The sequence below is a fragment of the Chiroxiphia lanceolata genome, chromosome 7, assembly GCF_009829145.1.
Source record: "Chiroxiphia lanceolata isolate bChiLan1 chromosome 7, bChiLan1.pri, whole genome shotgun sequence".
NCBI classification, from domain to species: Eukaryota; Metazoa; Chordata; class Aves; order Passeriformes; family Pipridae; genus Chiroxiphia; species Chiroxiphia lanceolata.
This window is the reverse complement of record NC_045643.1, coordinates 39,387,381-39,404,605: the sequence shown is the minus strand read 5'-3', so window position 1 is coordinate 39,404,605 and position 17,225 is coordinate 39,387,381.

The following is a 17,225-nucleotide window of genomic DNA, read 5'->3' as shown; positions in this document are numbered from 1 at the left end:
GGGTCAGCCCCTAACCAGCTGCAAGCACACAGCCAAGTTATTGGATTTCTGGATGATGAATAGAGATCAGGAAATGCACCTGCCTGGCTGCAGGGGGATTTGCATGAAAACGAAGATCCCCTACACCTGTGTATGCGAAATATTGATGAAGAGAATCGAGGGTATGAGTGCAAAGCCCATGGCACTGGCTTCCTGAGGGACCATGGCAGAGCTGCTCTGAACCTGGGTGTCCCCTCCATGGGAAGAGAGCAGGAGAAGACGCTGGCAGCCAGGCCCTCGTCAGCCGGTTCCTTTTCCTGGCACAGAAATTCACCGGGAAGTTGCAACAGCTCTCGCCTGCCAGTCAGCTCGGGATTGGGCTGGTAAGTGCACTAATTGCTGCCTGTCTTCTGTGCCACATCCCGAGGGCTGCAGGATGCCCGGAGCAGGGGAAGGCAGTGAGGGAAATCCAGGAGCGACATCGTGTCCTGGGAGTGCTGCACTGTGCCGAAGGTAATTCCCAGGAGCCCTGCACTGCCTGGATGCCTCATCCCAGGAATCTCAACATCCTGTCCCAGGAGCACTGCACCGCCTCGACTGCAGCTCCTCGATTGCTGTGCCCAGGCCCGGCACGCTGAGGTGCCAGGTGGGCACTGCAGGTCGTGCAGCGATGGCCCCACGCACATCCCTGATTTGTGTCTGTGCAAGAGGCACAGACTCAGGCAGAGAGGGCCGGGACGAGGGGTCAGTGTAACGCTGTTCCAATCAGTCTCCACTCGCACCGTGCCCCTCCTGCAGTCCCCAGTGCCTCCAGCTGCTGTCCCAGTGCCGGGCTGGGCACCAGCTCCCAGGCTGGGCTCGGGGAGGAGAAGTGAAGCCTGAACCCCCCAGCCCGAGGAGCTGGCAGAGATCAGGGTGAGACAGCACAAAGACCAGCCCTGTAGTGGGAGGGGCTGCCCTGGGAGGCTCTAATTGTGGGGGCTAATTAATCAGCAGGTGCTAATCAGCAGGTGCCAGTTGAGACCCTGGTGTCCCCCGAGCCCTGCACTGAGCACACTGCCACCAGCCAGGTGTGGGACAGCTCCATCCACATCCTCACCGGGCCCCTGGATGCATGTCCTTCTGCCCCAGGGCCCCACAGAGGGACCCCCTCCTCCTGGTGGGGATCCACTGCAGCAGAGCTTTTGTCTTGCAGCAGGCTGTAGGTCTGCTGCAGAGACGGGATTGCCTTGGAAGAAGCCCCTGCCCTTCCTGATGGAGCTCGTTCACACCCCCAGGGATGTTGTTCCAGGTGTTAATTATCATTAATTATCTCTACATAATAAACTCGTGTATGTGCCACCAGTCTGGCATTTGCTGCTGGTCCAAAGCTTTTAGTCTGATGGAAGAAAGAAAAGTTTCACTCCCAGAGGTGCTAAAGTACCTTTGGAATTCCCTGACACTGCCAGAATATTCTGGATTCCATAACACCCCAGCCCTCAGAGATTCCAGCCCTGCAACACCTCCCCTCTTTTCCAGGCATCCAGCCAATCCAGGTGCTGTTTTCCAGGATACTCCAGTGCCCAGAGGGCAGCAGTGGACCCCATGTGCCCGGAGCCTGGGGTCTGGTGCTGCTGTCATGCTGTTGCCCTGATGGGGCATCCAGGGCTCTGGCTGCCAGACCTTGCTGTCCTGCTGCCACTGCAGTGGTGGCCAGGGACATGGAGCTGCTCCGTGGTGGTTCTACTCTCCTTGCTAATATTGCTTGGCTTGAAATGTTGTTCTCCTCAAAAGAGGAATGTTTCCAAGTTGATTTCTCACCGGTTTTATATTCCCTTTAATTTAGAAAAACACATATAAATAGCAGAAGGTACCTCCCGTGTGTACACAACCACTTCCCCGTGGCTTCCTTGTTGTGTGTGAGAGGAACAGAACGTATTGGTGGTGATTTCATCCTGTTGGATCGTTGGGGAACAAGGCCAGAGCTGCTGTGTCTCCTGAGCCTCATCTCTGTGCAGACACAGGGATGAGGGGCACTGGCTGGGGACAGAGGGCAATGCCTGGGGCCAGGCCCCCAAGTTCTGCTGTGGATGGAGGGTGGGAGGTGCCTCCCAGTGCTGGTCACTCCCTCCACGCTCTCTGTGTCCGGCAAGGAGGGTGAGGGGTTGTGGGGCCGGGGCTGGGGGCTGAGGGGACACACATGTCACAGTCACGACAGCCTTGTGGGGCCCATGGGTGCTCTGCCTGAGTGGCATCGTGGAGCCCATAAAAGAATCACAGCTAATTAAGCACTATTTTTAAACCCAGAGGAATCTTTCCTGCATCAGGGCAGCCTCATGCCATGGCAACCAAGCCTTTCCCGTGGTTCAGTCCTGCAATGCTGCTTCCCAGGAATGACTTTGCAGTTCCAGTGGTGGGTGGCACGGCAATGCCAGGGCATGGCTATGCCAGGGTGCTGGTGGCACGGTCTCATTGGTCACACGGTGCCACCCTGCCTTTGGCCTTCTCCTCTCCCTGGAGGTGTGCCAGCCCCTGCTCCCTGGTGATGGGGTTTCCCCTCAGTGGCAGGGGAAACCCCCTCCTGGGCATCGAGGGCTCCCCTGGCTTCCCAGTCCTCTGTTCTGGAAGAGATCAGCAGCTCCAGACCCTTTGGCTGCCATGGGGAAAATGAGAATTGTAGGGATTCCTGGTAGGCAGCTTGTACAAGAATGAAAGTACATATTGTAAAGGGACCTTCTGAAACAGTCGGCTGGCAAATACCAGTGATAACTATTTTAATTCATCTCCTCTGACATGAATAGGAACTTTCTCTTACAACTGAATATAAATAGAAGTTGGACATAGCATTACTATATGAATAAATGAATTAATCAATCAATGACAAAAACACACTATGTAATCAAAAGATTTTTCATGTTAAGATTAATTTAGTGTAATACATGCCTAAATATTACATAAGCCCCCTTGACATTGAATTATAGGGCTGGTGGATGGGAGGGAGCGGGCTGTGCGGAGCGGGAAGGTGGGACAGAGCTGGGGAAGTGGGCCCTGACTTGGCAGCCCATGGCACGAGGGATGCTGCACCCCCTGCTTGCCAGGCACTTGTTCTGCCCAGGGGGAGGCAGCTCTGCGGGTGGGGTCTCACCTGAGCAGAGCAGAGGGGCAGAATCCTCCCCCCCCTTGCCCTGTCACCCAGACTTCTTTATTTTCTGTGTGTTTCCCTCTGTATTTTCTATGTGTGTTCTAGGTGGACTGAGGGTGAAGTGATATATCCATTTATATTGCAGACAAGGGTCGTGGATTTTGGATTTTGCCCTTGCAAGCCCCTGAGAAGCGGAACATTCCTGTGGCATCGGGCGCTTCCCCTCCCCGGGAAGCAACGGCAGCTGAGGCTCTCGCTCCTTCCAGAGCTGGCATGTGAGGCTTTGCCTGCACAAGTTAATTAACCTAATGAGGCAACTTCTCATGATATGTTATGTGTTCTATATGCCTTCTCCCAGCAAACGATCACACTTCCTAAAAATATAATCTTCATCCTTCACTTGAAGTTGCGCCTGGAAGTTGAGGTTAGAGAAATTCAGCCTTGAAAGAAAATGTGATTTCCTTGCAGTGAGCGTAATTAAACATATGGAGCTGCTCCCAGGGGAGGCAGCACTCCCCTGGGCTCAGTCACTCCAGCCGGATCCCACGGCCACCCAGGGGATCTGCCCTAGCTCAACTGGGTGCTGGACACTGGGCACGGCCAACACATGGCCTTGTACTCCACTGTTCCCTGTTCAGACCTGTCCTGGCTGATGCTCCACATGGATGTGCTCCTGCAGGAGCAGCGGGGGGCATCTCAGTCCCCCCATGCCCCTGTACAGAGCTGCTGTAGAACATACAACAGGCACAGGGCTTGGCTCTTTCAGCTGTTGGGGTTGCTCCATCCACCCTCTGAGAAGCAGATAAATAAATGCCCTGCTCCCATGTGTCCTGTGACACCAGGAAAGCCACTTATCCTTAGGGGTGATCTTAGCAAAACCTCCCTGTGACCGTGCAGGGCCATGTCACGGGGACCAGACCGAGGTGCTCGTGCTGCTCCATGTGTCCAAAGCCCACAGCTGGTGGGCACAGCCAGTGCCAGGGGGGTCCTGGCTGACTCTGCCAGAGCCCATCCACCTGCAGGCTGAGCGCTGCACCTCACTGCCCGTTCTCTGTGCTGATCTCTGACCCACATGTCCTGGGACCCCCAGGCCAGCCTGGTCTGGTCAGAGGGCTGGGGAGCAGTGAAAGGTGCCCTGGGTTTATTTGCTCAGTGCTGGCAAGATGATCCCGTCAGGGGAAGAACCTTTTGATTTTGCATTTGTGTTGTCTATTGATTTCCTTTAACACAGTGACATGGGCTATTGCTAATACCTGTCTAGTTAATACGCAATGGCAACTCCACTCTCACAGCCCAGGAAGAACTGTGTAATACACACAGGAGAACATTCCTCTGTACAGCTCAGGCTTTCCTTTCTTTTTCTTTATTTCTAATCCCAGTTTGCGTAGATCTCAGCTGAAAAAATGGAGTGATGAGGATCAAATCTGCTATGCCAAGAGGTCCTTGCCAGGGAGTTCGAGTCTTGCTCTGCTGGTGAGGAGACAGGGCCGTCACATTGGGCAAGGTCTTAGAGGCACCACCTCTAAGACCATGACCAAACTTTTTTTTTTTTCAACAAATTTACCCACAGAATTATCTGCAGCAAAGCTGAAAGGGGAGACAAAGTTTCCACGTGGCCAAAAGCCACGGAGTGAAAGCATCCCTCCAGTGAGAGCACCCGGTGTGAGGAGGAAGGTCCATGGCCATGGTGCTCTAGTGTTTGGGGTGCTCAACTTTGGGAAACGGGGCAATGCCTGGCAGAGCCTGTGCCCCTGCCTGCCTGCCCTCCCTGGGAGCACAGGAGGAGCCTGGCTGTGGTGTCAGCAGGGGAGAAGGGTGTGAGGAAGATGATGGCTGGGGATGAAGGTAGGCCTGCCCCTCCCACACTGGGGCTGAGCTGTGAAATCCCTCTCCAAGCAGTGTTTCCTTCGGTGGGATTGATGGCTCCAAAGGAAATAGAAACTTTCCTTGTTCTGGGCTGGTGGATTTGCCAACCCCCGAACCCCTGCTTGGATTAACATGAAATTCTCTGTTCTGTTTGCAACGTGCTGCTGCTGAAGTTTTTGAACTTTTTGTGATGCGAGGAATTTTGGATGGAGACGGGTGGACACAGGATGCGGGAAAGGAGCTGAAACGAAAATGTTTGATGATGGGAGAGCAAGAATGCACAGTCAATGCCATGGAAGGATGGAATCAGAACAGCCAGGAGGGGGAGGAAGTGTTCTTTACTTGGGAGGAGGACTCTGTGGCTGAGCCCAGCACAGCAGGAGCAGCAGGATCTCTGGGGTGTGGGGTGGAGGGATGAGCTGCTCCGTGCTGAGGAATCGGGATTGTATTCCAACAGCTTCCTAGGGCCGTCAGCACCTCCGACTGCTCAAATGAAGATGAACCTCTCCTGGCCCCACTCCTGCCTTCTGGGTCCTGCTTGGCCACTGCAGGGCTGTCCCTGCTGCAGCCCTGGTTCTTCAGGGACTTGCCAAGAGACAGGTCCTGCTGCAACAACCCAGATCCTGCAGGACAGACCTGGAACTCGAGAGAGATCCTGAGAGACCTGGGCAGCCTTAGAATTATAGGATCACAGAATATGCTGAATTGGAAGGGACCCAGCAGGATCGAGTCCAACCCCTGGCCCTGCACAGACACCCCAACAATCCCACCCTGTCCCTGAGAGCGTTGTCCAAACCCTCCTGGAGCTCTGGCAGCCTTGGGGCCGTGCCCACTGCCCTGGGGAGCCTGGGCAGTGCCCACCACCCTCTGGGGGAAGAACCTTTCCCTGAGATCCAACCTAAACCTCCCCCTTGCTGAAGCCAAGGCAGGATTTCACCTGGTAGCTTTAGAAAGAGCTTTGGGGGAAACACCTCGCAGGGACCTGCTGAGTGGGTGCAGGTGAGCCCTGGGAGGATGGGGGTGAGCACAGAAACCCCCATCTCCCACTGCCCCCAGTGTTTCCATGGAGCGTTCCTATGCAGTGTCTTCTCTGTCACCAACAAATCACGGAGTCCCAGAATGGTTTGGGTTGGAAGGGACCTTAAAGCTCACCTTGTTCCTCCCCCTGCCATGGGCGGGGACACCTTCCGCCTGACCGGGTTACTGCCAGCACAGCCACGGTGCTGCCGCGTATCCCAGTGCATTCCAGGTGTCCCTCAGTGCACGTGACAGGCACACAGGGACTGCTCCTCTGGTTGCATTGCAAGGGTAAGGCAAAGCCTCGGTCCTTGTCCCTCCGTGCTGCAGGTGTGGAGCGGGGTGCAGGAAATGCAGGGCTCTGCTTTGCACCTGCAGGAGAAACCAGCCCTATTCCTTTGCAAATTTACCCCATAATGAGAAACATATGTCAGAGAACATGATTTTCCACAAACCAAGCATTTGCTGCACAGTTTATGGTTAAGTCTGTATGTAGTCACAGCTGTCATGGGAATTATGGGTTCCTTGATTTTCATAATTAAAAGGAGAGAGAGGGAAAGAGGAGGAAAAGGAAGCAGGAGCCCAGAGCCTGGTGCTATGGGCACTGCCCACGACATAGAGGAAAAATCCTCTTGCTGGAAATTCACTGAGATATTCCCTGTACCGGCAGGTTGTGCAGGGAACACTGCCTGCCTGGTTTGGTGGTTAATTAAATAAAAGATATTCCAAATAAAAAAATAGATTCTGGGTTGGGACTCTTGGGAAATCATTACTGACTCGTGACCTCTCTTAACCTGGATAAGGTTCCGGCAGGAGATGTCAAGGCGTGAGGCACAGCAAATACCCGTGAGCATGTACAATTACAGGTTTATTAAAGGGAAACAAGGGCAGAACGATAAATGGAAAAAATGGTTTATGGACACAGGGAGACGGTGTTTCCTGAACGAGCCAAAGTGCTTTCGGTGCTGTGCCCCTGGAGCTCCAGCCGAGCTGTCCCACTGGGATGAAGGTGTGGGAGTGCTCTGCCAGCAGCGGGGATGTGCTACCTGGGCACGGCAGAGCTGCCCACTGCTCCCACAGCATCCCCCACAGCCACAGCTCTGCCTAATTAATACTGTTTTCATGAAGGGCATTTTCCTTGCTTTGGGAAACAAGTGCAATCACACTGCCTGTATATCAACCCAAATACAAGTCACTCGGGGAATAAAGCAAAGATGTAATTGAGGAGCTGCTATTTATCACCCTGCCCGGGATCACGGCGCTGGCACTCGTGACACCCACTCTGTTCTCGAGCACTCGCTTCATTGCCACCAGATACACTTTCGTAAAGGAAATAAAACACCCAACTACTTTCCAAAGTCTCTTTGACTTTCAGTCATGAGCATGTTGCTTATTAGCGAGATGAATTTATAGGTAAGGCGCTAAGCTTTTATAATCATCCTTTTATAGGCAGATGCCATCAGGTTCGCAGAAGTGCTGGCATTAACTGTCAGCTTCCAGTAGGAATCCGAGCGCAGATATGTAAATAACGGCTGGATTTTAATACGTAATTAGCGCTGCCAAACCTCAGTTACAGTATTTAATTACCAAAAATGGGTCTGTTTCCCCACACTGATCCCCAGGCCGAGCCCTCCGGTCCGTCTGACGCCGGCGGAGCCGCTGGCTCCGCGCTGACCCGGCGTCCTGCACCCTCCCCGCGGCTCGGGGGCTCCGGCGCGGCCGGGGCCGCGCACGGCGGTGCAGATGGATAAAAACCCGGCAATCTAATCCTAAATCCTGTCTCTTTGCGGGGATTAGCCTTTCAGCTAATTCGCCGAGGTAGGATTTTTAGCTATTCGACTAGTCTTTCCGGCTGCGCCCTGGGGGAAATCAGGCAGCATCTCTGCAGCTTGTGCGCTCCGGCAGCCGGCACCGCTCCGCCGGCAGGTACGCGGGGCTGCTGCTGCTGCTGCTGCTGCTCGGGCACACGGCACAGGCAAAGACAGGGAAAGCTTCACACCTGGCTGCCCACAGCCCGATTACAGGGAGATTAGCGAGTGGATTCCCCCCTTTAAGGAGCAGCTCACCTCCCCTTCCCTCCTCCGGCCACATGCCGTAGTTTTGAGGAACCTCCAGTGGCACTTCCCAAGGCTGCTGAGAGAGGAGGGTGAGGAGAGGAAAGCAAAGAAGTAGATAAATAAAGGGCAAAGGGCAAAATGCTACTTGATTTATGTGGAGAGGAGGAACTCCCCACGGCTCCGGCGGCAGGAATGGTTGGTGCTGTGGGATCAGTCCTCCGATTGCAAAAGGTGTTTCCCTCGGATCCTTGCACCATTGCAGCCCATTTATGGGGTTTGGGTGTGCGTTCCCGTTGTAAAATCTGCCACGGGAACTCTTTGGCAGGGCTGGAGCTGGACTCAGGTCTAGGACACACAGGGAGCTCCAGCCTTTCCACTGTGCCAGGTTTGTCCTGCAGAAGCCCTGGCTGGCACACACCCTGTGGGCTGGTGCTGCTCTTACCAGGCCTCCAGGACTCAAGCATGCTACTGGGGTGTCCTACAGAAGAAAAACTGGGACATATGTCTGGATGTGCAGGGAACCCCCTCCCTGCACCCAGTGTTGCTGTCAGGGAGCTGTGAACCCCCAACCTGCAGAGCCAGGGTCCGGGATGGCGAGGGGGGACAGCAAAAAGGGGGCTCGACTGGCAGCTCTGCCACAGGGGGGCTTGGGTGCTCTCAGGGGAGCTGTGAGCTGGACACAGGTCCAGGCAGCAAGTCCAGAGGCTGATTTGAAACGTGTCTCTGCACCAGTGTCCCCAGTAACTCGCCAGAAGGAAAGAATGGGAATGTTGCTACTTCTGTCTCTGACTCCGTTTACTGCTGAGGGCTTTTGTTTTTTGGCTGGATGAGTGAAAAGGGTGTCCCCACGTCCCCACATCGTAGAAAGTGGGGAGTGGGAAGTGTAGCAAGAATGGAAGGATTTGGAACAAGGGGTGCCTGTCCCTTGGCCCACACAGCGGTAGCAGATGTGGGGCCATAAATAACAGTGGGAGGAGGAGAAATTCGCAGTGACAGTGAGAGGAAAAGCAGGTGATTTCTGATGCAGCCTGGCTGAGGGCCCTGCACCGTGTCCCTCCACGTCACTCAGGATTCTGCTGGTTTGCAGCTCCTGATCCCATTCCTGGGACTCCAGCAGCAATTGCTGGGAGTTGAATGGTCCTGGGCACTTATTAATGCTCAGAACACCCGATCAGAGGCCTGATATTGGCTCTGCAAACACAGGCAAAACTCTTCTGCACAAGAAACCCCCTTTAAAATTTGCCCCCCCCCCCCCCGAACCGGCGGTGGGAGGTGTTCATTGTGCCACACACATTAATTCAGCTGGCACATTACAATGTTAAACTAAATGACATTATTACAAAGCTGTGCTAAGAAGTGTTGACAGGTCCATATGGTAATTTTACAATGTATAATGAACACACAGACTCCTTTCTTGCAGAAATTTATAGTTCAAATCTATACCCAGGATATCCAGTTTTATTTCCAGAAACTTAAATTGACTTATTACGATGTAGTGAATGTATAAATTAGTTCCAGTAGTTAAACTGAAGCATTTCCCTACAGACTCAATTAGATTCATTAATCTACTGTGTAGACCTGTAAACGGTCCATTGTTCTTTTCCCCCCCAAAATGTCAAAAACTATTTCTCTAACTATAAAATATTTCCTGCAAAAACTGTTTTAAATGGTAAGAATTATTTAAGATCAGGAACCCAGATCCACAAATTATTTCAAGGCCCTTGTTCTTCTTCAAAAGAAAAATAGGGTTCAGCCCTCACTGGATAATTTAGTGGGATGGAGGCTGAATTCACTCTTCTATTAAGCTTAAGACCTACTGGCATAAACCACATCACTTCCTCCCTCACTCCAGGGAATGCCTCAGCTGGAATGGGGATCCTGTGTGCTTCCAGAACCTACAGCACGTGTTGCTGCAAGTATTTGTGTAAACAAGATGCTGCTGAGGGTCGGCTGCAGACACTTGTGTGGTGCCACATCCACAGGGACCGGAATCCACAGGGACCCACATCCACAGGGACCAGTGCTGGGGATCACAGGGAATGTGCCAGTGGACACTAGAACCTTCCACATTCCATAGGGACCTGGCCAGCACAGGGGGTCTGCAAAAGCCCCTCTCTGTGTTCCAGAATCTCTGTGTGCAGGTCAAAGAGATGGTCTTAAAACCATCACTTCCTTGGAACAAATCCATGCTGTTCACACCCGTTGGCTCCTGGTCCATCGTTTTTTCCTTTTGGTTCTGCTTAACATCAGCACTGATTATAGGGTGCTCTGTGGGAGGGACATGGAACCACGACCCAAAAGACCAACAGTGTCCTGGTGGGGCCTCATGGAGCTGGTCAAAGTGCAGTGACAATGACAGGGCACCAAAACAGAGGAGCCAGGGCAAGCCCATGGTCCTGGCATGAGAGTGGGTAAGTTGGAAGGGATGGAGCTGGGGAACTGCTGGAGCAGGGGAAGCTCTGCTGTGAATCTGGGATTCCATGGCTGCCCCACCTTCTGCCAGGGCTTCCCTCACATGTGATAACAGAAATTAAAATACCAAGTATTTTCACAGCTCTGGTCACCCACACAGCTGGGAATGCTGCTGCCTGTGCATCAAGAGCGTGACCCAGCTCTGGGAAAGCCCACACGTCAGACTGACACTGTGTTTTCACACATATCTTAATAGTTCCCTCCAGTCCCCACTGGGAATGTCTGCCATCAGCAGAGAGGGGCCTGCTGCAGCCTGTGTGAGGCTGTTCAGAATCACAGAATGGTTTGGCTTGGAAGGGACCTCAAAGCCCGTCTCATTCCAAACTCCTGCCATGGGCAGGGACACCTTCCACTAGACCAGGCTGCTCAGAGCCCTGTCCAACCTGGCCTTGGACAATTCCAGGGATCCAGGAGCAGCCACAGCTTCTCTGACCAGGGCCTCTCCATCCTCACAGAGAAGAATTCCTTCCCAGTATCCCATCTATCCTTGCCCTCTGACAGTGAGAAGCCATTCCCTCTTCTCCTGTCTCTCCAGGTCCTTGTCCCAGGTCCCTCTCCAGCTCTCTTGGAGCCCCCTTTAGGCACTGGAAGGGGCTCTAAGGTCTCCCTGCAGCCTCTTTTCCAGGCTGAACATTTACATATTATTAAATGTACATTTAATGCTAACCTCACACATGCTATTTAATTGTATTCCCAGTGCATCCTAAAACCAAGGAACAGGAGGGAAGGGACTTGGGTTGGTATTAGCTGATTTCCACGTGGCCTTGCTATGCCCCCAGCTCCGGAGATCCTCTCCCAGCCCCACTCCCACACTGGAGGAAACTTGGGAAAATCTGTGTGTGCAGTTTTCAGACAGAGCCCGGATGTTCAGCGGGGTTTGGAGAGGACAGGGGGCTATAGGGCAGGGTGGGGCTGCCGGGGGGACCCCAGTGCCCAGTGGGGTGATGAGGCACGAACATCCCCACAGACTGAGCCTGGGAGTCAGGAATTCCAGCGTGGCATCGCCAGCAGTGCCGCACTGCGGAGCCGGGCAGAGAGTGCCCACTTTTTCTGGCATGGGGACAGCCGGGGCTCGCAAGGGGACAGTGCCCGTGCAGAGAGGAGGGGTCTGCAGGGATGTGCTGGGGGCCCTCGTCCCTGCCCTGCCTCCAGCATTCCTGGTTCCTGGTCCCTGCCCTGCCAGGCAGAGTTCCTGGGGCACAGGCACAGCTCCTGCTCCCATTAAGCTCTTGCAAGCTGCCGGGATCTGCGGGACCTTGTTTCCAAGTTGTCCCATTTACTGGGATCTGTGGGACCTTGTTTCCAAGTTGTCCCATTTACTGGGATCTGCAGGACCTTGTTTCCAAGTTGTCCCATTTACTGGGATCTGTGGGACCTTGTTTCCAAGTTGTCCCATTTACTGGGATCTGCAGGACCTTGTTTCCAAGTTGTCCCATTTACTGGGATCTGCAGGACCTTGTTTCCAAGTTGTCCCATTTACTGGGATCACAGTAGCCTGTTAATTAACCCCTAATCCATTATCCCTGGGCTCCCAGCTCCCAGACAGCATAGCTGAGTTCTATGGGACGTCCGGTTGGCAGTGGTGGGACCCAGAATGCTGCCCAGCCCGCGGGGCACTGCCCGATGCACCCAAGGCTCTGCTGACACAGACGTGCTGCCAACGGAGGGATCAGGGCAGATTTGGGGGAGTCTTGTGTCTCCAAGCCCTCGCCCAGCGCTCAGTGGGAATGGTGCCACCGGGGCACACAGAACTGTGGCACTTCTTCTCCAACTAAAGCTGTTTTCCACTGCAAAGAGCTGGAGCACAACTGCTGCCGCTCTGAGTCACTCCTGCTGTTCTGGCTGCTGGTGCCGAAAGAAAGTGGACATTGATGGGGCAGAGCCCGGCTGCTCGGGGAGTCCCCCTGACCAGCACAATGGGAAGATTGTGGGGAAGAATTCCGAGCAAATAATCTGGAAAATATTTCAGATAAATGGAAACAGCGCAGTGGGGCTTTGTTTGTTTTTGCCGTGGGAGCATCCAGAATGGAGCAGGAGCAGCTGCTGCACCGCTGGAAGGGCCTGTGGCTTCCCAGGAGCTGCACAGTTCCAAGCCCCATCCAACCCTGAGCACTTCCAGGGATGGGACATTCACAGTTTACCCCTCTTCCAGACCGAAAGAGTCCCCATGACTGTGCCCATGACCTGTCCTGGTGAACTCCAGAGCCCCTCCAGTCAGCCCCCCCAGAACTGCTGCCCCTCTCCTGGTCTGTAAAAGTCAGCTGACCTGGGGGGGTCCTGACGTCAGAGACAGGACTTTATCACTGTCACCTTTATGTCAGCAAGCAGATGAAACGCTCCTAATATCTCCCCTAATGGCATTCTGTACGGCCGCGATCACACCCGCGATAGGGTATTGGATACAGTTGTAAACCTTGAAGGAATAAGGGCTGCCTAAGAGAATAGCTTTTCCTAGCTTAACCACATTACAGTAGCGAGTGTAAATCACTTGTCAGTCGATGGCAAACGTACCGGTGTTATAATCGGAGGAGAAAAGGAATAAAGTGCAGATAATCTTTTTCGCCATTTTGCTGGCAGCGGCGGCGGCGGGAGACTGACAGCCCTTCGCTTGAGTGGCAGGTGTCCTTTGAAGCGCCTGTGAATCGCTATCTGTGCAGACTGTTGAAATGCATATTTCCATCCTTATCGTGAAGGAATGGATGGGCAAGATAGGTGCTGTTAACATGGCAAATAGCTCCGGAATTATTCATTGTCAGCTCCGGGCAAAGAATAGGGGGAAAGTTTTATTATTCACCGCGCACAATAGCCGGTTGCTTAATGATTCCCACTACCTTGGCAGGATTGTCTGCCGACTTCAGGCGCTCGCGGTGGGTGACACAGGTCTGGCCAAGTGTTAGAGCAAGATCATACGGCCCGGGCCCATTTTAATTTCTAATACATTAATCTTTCCCTCGCAGATGCACAATGAATATTCCGCAGCCCCTTGTTTGTCAGGAGCCGTCTGCCTTTCATCTATTCAGGTGGGCCCATTGACTCTGAAAGCGCGCTCAAAGGGCCTGATCAGTCAATGACAACGGCGGCACAATGCCGGGGCGCCCCGCTCGCCCCCGGCCCGCGGGCTCGCTGACACCCGCTCCCCGGGGACGCTCCGGGCGTTATCGCGCCGGGGAGCGCGGCCGGCCCGTGTATCGCGGCTCCCCAGCCGATGGATCGCGGCTCCCCAGCCCGTGTATCGCGGCTCCCCAGCCGCCGACCCCGGCCCGGCGCCGCCGCAGCCCGGCCCGCGCGGAATTAAAATGGATTAAGTTGGCTTAGCGCTGTTCTACAAGCGGCCCGCGCGCACCGCGCCATTCAGGTTTAATTTTAATCCTTTGTCTCGGCCCGCTAATTACGATTGTTTTAAGTCCATTATCCCGACGCGCACATTGTAGCTGGCGGGATCGGCGCGCTTGTAAGCGCTGTCCTCACTTTTGCAGGTAGTGACCCTTGAATTGTTAAACGAGCCCGTGCCAGCGCCAAACAGCACACTCCTGATCCGCGATTCACTCTCCGCCCGCCGGGCCTTCCTCTCTGATTAATTAAGTAGCAACTCCGCAGCGGCAGCGGGGACGAGGACTGTGGAAGCCCCCGGGCTGGGGCAGGGTGGGATGCCGGGACCCCCGGGAGTGGCTGTGGGTCGTGTTGGCCCAGATGTCACCCCTCCCTGACACTTTGGTGTCCTGTCTTGCCCTGGCACAAAGCTGAGCTCAGGGCATCACTGCGGAGCTGCGGGAGGTTTAGGTTGGATATTGGGGAAAAATTCTTCAAGGAAAAGGCTGTCCAGCCCTGGCACAGCTGCCCAGGGAAGAGGTGGAGTCCCCAACCCTGGAGGGATTTAAAAACCATGTGGATGTGACACTTGGGGACATGGGTTAGAGGTGGCCTTGGCAGTGCTGAGGAATCGTTGGACTCAGTGGTCTTAGAGGGCTTTTCTAATCCAAACCATTCCATGATTCTATGGTCTCCTGCCAAGGCACCATTGTCCCTGGTCTCTTCCATGCTGCAGAAAAGCTGAAGACCACCCAAACTAGGCAGACACACACAGAATGTATGCAGAGGACACATCAACAATTCATTGGATGGGGGATGTTGCCCTCAGCTCTCTCAGGGACCCCCACATTTGCTCAGAACCTCATTGCGTGAAAAAGAGACCCTGTTAGGTCTGGCTTTAGGATATAATCTGCATGAAGCTGTTGGGCACCCAAAGTGGGGTCAGACAGCCCATGGACCATGGCTCACCACCCACAGGGCTCCAGGACAGGGGAACTGTGAGTTGTGCCAGCCAAAAATGAGCCCCATTCACTCCACTCCCTCCTTAGTGAGGGATGACAAACCTTCAGCATCTTCCCAACTCTAATCTGTGCATGTTCAGGCCAAACACAACCCGTGGGGGTAACAAAGGTTACATCTGGTTCCAGTTCTTCCTGCTGAGGGGCTGGGCCTGGATTCCTACTCCACTGATGCCAGCTGAGGGACCCGGCCATGGAGACAGGCCCACATCCTGGTGTGCAGATCCATGATTCCCAGAGCACCCTGGGACAAAAGCATCCCTGGCTCTCCTGGAGCCCCAGTCATCCCATCCTGTCCCACAGCTCTGGAGCTGCAGCACTGTATGAGCAGAAGCAGGTTTGCAGAAGGATTTGCTCCACTTTTGGAGATGTTCCCCTTCGTTGTGCCGTGGAGCACCGACAGAGGCTCCAGAGGATGCTCAGAGCCCAGCAGGGCTGTACCCTGTGCTTGCTGCAACTGACCCTGGGGCTGGGATGGTGGGAAGGGGCCAGAGCGCTGCTTCTTCCCAGGTGCTCCTGATTTACTGGATTTAAAAGTGTTTTTCTCCCTCCCACAAGCCCGGGGGGGCTGCTGGGACTTGCACAGTGCTGGGTGCTGTCCCTCTGCCCCGGCTGAGCTGTCCCTTCACCCCGAGGGACAGCAGACCCCTGTCCCCGCTCTGCTGACCCCAAATCATGCCAGCTCACATTCCAGCCACCCTGTGGGCAGGAGCTGGGCTGGGCTGAGCCAGGCACAGGCACTCAGGGCTGGAGCAGCCCCTGTGCCGAGCAGCCGCCGCGCTGGCCTGTGCTCTCAATAAAAGCTCATTAAGGAAAGATTATGAACATATAACAATACATTTTAAGTGCGCTGCAATGATCCATAAAATTGGTGTGGCTAATTAGCAGATCAAATCTCCATGAGAACTGGATCACTTTAATATCCTTGGGTAGTTTAATTCTGTAGGTATTTTACTATCCACACATGTTTAGTAAAATTAAATAACAGTATAAATGTTCAGTGGGATTAAAACAACAGTAAAATGAAACCAAACAAAATGAATTTATTTTGTTAATAGAATAACAGAGAATCCCAGTGTTGATATAACATTACACAAAATCTAGAGCAAACACAGTCTGAATCCCAGTCTCATTTCACATGTAATTAACCTTTCTCAATCAAGCTAAGCAGCCCTGATACCTCCTCCACAGTGGCTGTGCACCCACTGCTCTGCCTGCACTAGGATGAGGGGCAGGAGGCAGTTCCAGGGCGGATTCTTCACGGTGCTGGTGGTGATGCTGATGCTGGTGATGGTCCTAGCCCAACCCCAGGGTCCAGCTCTGAGCAGTGCTGGGAGTGTCCTGGGTACCCTCCATTCTCCCCTCACCTGTTCTGGGTGCTGGAGGTGTCCTGTGATTTGGAGAGTCCCTGGCAGACACTTGGTAGGAAAATGTAGTGAGTGTCTGAGAAGTTCTTGGAGTTTTTATGCTCCCCCTGGATACACTTCTCTCGGGAATATAATGTTTTTCCCTTTTCCACGGTCCTTCAAATGAGCACCCAGACAAAGGTGCTCCTGGAGGTGAGATTCAGTCTGTGCTCTTCATGCAGTTCGTAGAATCATAGAATTTCAGCAGGAAAAGTCGTGCTAATGAACAGTGCTATTTATTTAAGTATTTTTTATTCCTCCTCCCCACCAGCAGCCCCTGTTTGTGTCGCTGTTTGTCGTGAAACCCCACGTGAAAGTTAATAACAACGTAATTATGGTCCTGAGGGAGCTGCTGGAGGAGGTGGTTCAGCCACTATCCATCACACTGGAGGAGTCGTGGCAGTCTGGGGAGGTTCCCACTGACTGGAACAGGGATATGTAACCCCTGGTTTCGAACAAGGAAGTAAGGAAGATCCTGGGAGCTGCAGGCTGATCAGTCTCACCTGTGTGCCAGGCAAGATCCTGGAGCAGATCCCCCTGGGAGCTGAGCTGTGTGTGCCAGGGCACCCTCACAGGTTTGCTGGTACACCAAGTGTGCTGTGTGGTCACCATGCTGGAGAGAAGGGATGGCATCCAGAGGGAAGGGGCGGCTTCCAGAGGGACCTGGGCAGGCTGGGAGAGCTGCGGGGGTTCCTCTGAAGAAGAGAAGGCTCCAGGGAGAGCTGAGAGCCCCTTCCAGGGCCTAAAGGGGCTCCAGGAGAGCTGGAGAGGGACTGGGGACAAGGCATGGAGGGACAGGACACAGGGAATGGCTTCCCACTGCCAGAGGGCAGGGAGAGATGGGATATCGGGAAGGAATTCCTGGCTGGGAGGGTGGGGAGGCCCTGGCACAGGTTGGGCAGAGAAGCTGTGGTTGCCCTGGACCCCTGGAAGTGTCCAAGGCCAGGTTGGATGGGGTTTGGAGCAACCTGGGCTGGTG